Source organism: Bos indicus, chromosome 3 (genome assembly GCF_029378745.1).
Source record: "Bos indicus isolate NIAB-ARS_2022 breed Sahiwal x Tharparkar chromosome 3, NIAB-ARS_B.indTharparkar_mat_pri_1.0, whole genome shotgun sequence".
Lineage (NCBI taxonomy): Eukaryota > Metazoa > Chordata > Mammalia > Artiodactyla > Bovidae > Bos > Bos indicus.
The window spans coordinates 10,431,612-10,434,156 of record NC_091762.1 but is presented as its reverse complement, the minus strand read 5'-3'; the positions used below and the strand labels follow the sequence as shown (position 1 = coordinate 10,434,156).

The 2,545-nt window shown below is 37.3% G+C and overlaps 1 non-coding gene across 1 annotated transcript; it reads left to right on the top strand.

Annotated features, from left to right (window-relative positions):
• The first annotated feature begins 1,526 nt into the window (after positions 1 to 1,526).
• Positions 1,527 to 1,599, top strand: TRNAC-ACA (transfer RNA cysteine (anticodon ACA)). The gene has a single exon. It is a non-coding gene; the product is annotated as a tRNA-Cys (tRNA).
• Positions 1,600 to 2,545: the final 946 nt, after the last annotated feature.

The following is a 2,545-nucleotide window of genomic DNA, read 5'->3' as shown; positions in this document are numbered from 1 at the left end:
AACTGTACCTTTAGAGCTTAATTCAAACATGGTAGTGAGATAAGCAAAGGGTACAATTAGTCGATCTCAATGACCAACTCTAATCAGAGTCCGCAACACTTAAAAATAAAGGTGTCAAGAATGCCTTGACAAAGTTGTAGATAATAAAGCTCTTTCCCAGGATTATTAAAAAGGTATTAAAATATCTTCTCAAATAGTTTCACAAATTTTTCATACAGAAATATTGTAAATAAAGCCATTGGAGTCAGTTTCAGGTTAACTGGTAACATGTCGTGACACAATGAGGACTAGCATAAAAGTGAGCTTTAAGTACAAACTTCAAAATAAAAGTTCTTACAATCTCAGCCTATTGTTAATGAAAGAATATAGATTACTCCACAGGCCTCTAAATTGATACCCACTGATTCTAGTCCCAAGAGATTTCTATGAGGACAAAATATGGTCTATAGCATAAAGTTCAAGCTTAAAGTGTTGAGTTTATAGCATACATTGAAGAATTCAGTTCAGGTCAGTTCAGTCGCTCAGTCATGTCTAAAACTATAATAAAACATATGTATATTAGTTTATACATGATATATGTATATCACGTCCAACTCTTTGTGACCCCATGGACTGTAGCCCGCCAGGCTCCTCTGTCCATGGGATTTCCCAGGCCAGAATACTGGAGTGGGTTGCCATTCCCTTCTCCAGGGAATCTTCCCAATCCAGGGATTGAACCCAGGTCTCCTGCATTGCAGGCATATTCTTTATCATCTGAGCAACCAGGGAAGCAATAAAACATATAGCTAAGTAAATCTAGAATTAATTCAATTTGGATGTTTGAAAGGGAATTTATTTGAAAGATTTTTGTTAAAAAAAAAAAATCTGATTGGGAATTTTGGTTCAACACATAAGGAGCAGCGAACACACACCATTCTATCCTAACAACGAATGAAAGGCTGAACAGGCTGAACAATCAACAGTTCTTGAATCCATAAGAAAGGTGAAGACACAGGAAAACCTACTACCCTTAAGACTGAAGATACAGGAAAATATAAGGTGTCAAAGTTCATGGGAAGAGAGATGCATGCATGAAACCACTATGGGAGCCAGAGCTGGAGTAGGAAAGGAAAGGTATATGATCACTTTCGATATTAAAATATAATTTAAATAAAAGCATACATTTATGCTTAATTTCAAATAATTTATTACCATTGGTACTTTTAATTTTTTGTATGAATTCCAATTATTGTAGTGTCACCTCCTTACAGCTTGAAAAACTTCCTTTTTTACTCTGCTAGCAACAAATGCTCTCAAGTCTTTGGTTACCTGAGAGTGTCTTTATTTCACCTTCATTGCTTAATGATAGTTTTGCTAAATATAGAATTCTCGATCTTAAGACCTTAGACATTATTCTTTCAAAGTTTCAGATTGTGTTTAAGAGGAGGCTATAGATCATTCCCTACAGACATCCTTGAGATCCACAGTCACTTACATTTCTTTTCCTGAAGTCACTTTTTATGTTTGGCTACTTTAAACAACAAACTTCCCTGGTGGCTCAGATGGTAAAAGCATCTGCCTACAATGCAGGAGACCCAGGTTCGATCCCTGGGTTGGGAAGATCCACTGGAGAAGGAAATGGCAACCCACTCCAGTATTCTTGCCTGGAAAATCCCATGGATAGAGGAGCCTGGCAGGCTATAGTCCATGGGGTTGCAAAGAGTCTGACACGACTGAGTGACTTCACTTCACTTCACTTTAAACATCTCCTTTAAAAGAAAACTTGGAGGAAAAAATAAAATTGATGAACAGGATTTTCCCCTAACAATTTAGATGTGTCCCATTGACTCTGGGCTCTACTGTCCAAAGAGAAGTCAGCTGTTCATTGTATTTTGGGTCCATGTGTCTCATCTTTCTTGGATGAATAGATTAATGTCTCTCATCAAATTTAGAAGGAAGATTTGACACTGAAACCCACAGGGGTAACTGAGGAAGGAAGACACAAGAAAACGTCTTTTCTTTGGAGAAAGCAGTTGGTGCTGGATCTCCAACTTCAGCTCCAGCTGTTTTCTCTTTCTGCACAGCACTTTCTTTCCAGACAGCATCCAGACCACTGGATTTGTTGAGGAAGAAATGGAATGCCAGTGTGGCAAGTTTACTCTTTGTCTTGCTTACCTGAATTGGTGCAGCTGGAATTTTTCCTCCTCTCCAAAGAATGACTCAGTTACTTAAAGAAATAATGAATATAGGGGGATTAAAGTTTACTTGCTTCTAAGCTGTTCTAGAATTCATGGAATTTAATCACCATTCATGGAATGTAATCTCAGCCACAAACATAAATTGCATTTCTCCTCTCCCTTTCTTCTACAAATGGCCCTGCTTCAATCTAAGAAATTTAGAGCATTCTGAACTTTTTTTTTTGTTTTAACTCAGTCATATCACAGATGCTCTTTCTCTGTTGGTTGCTTCTACTCTGCCCCTATATATTGAAATGACATAGGACCTAGATCTGGGATTTTTCATTTATATTGTCTCTGAATTGCTTCCATCTAATGATTTAGTTTCT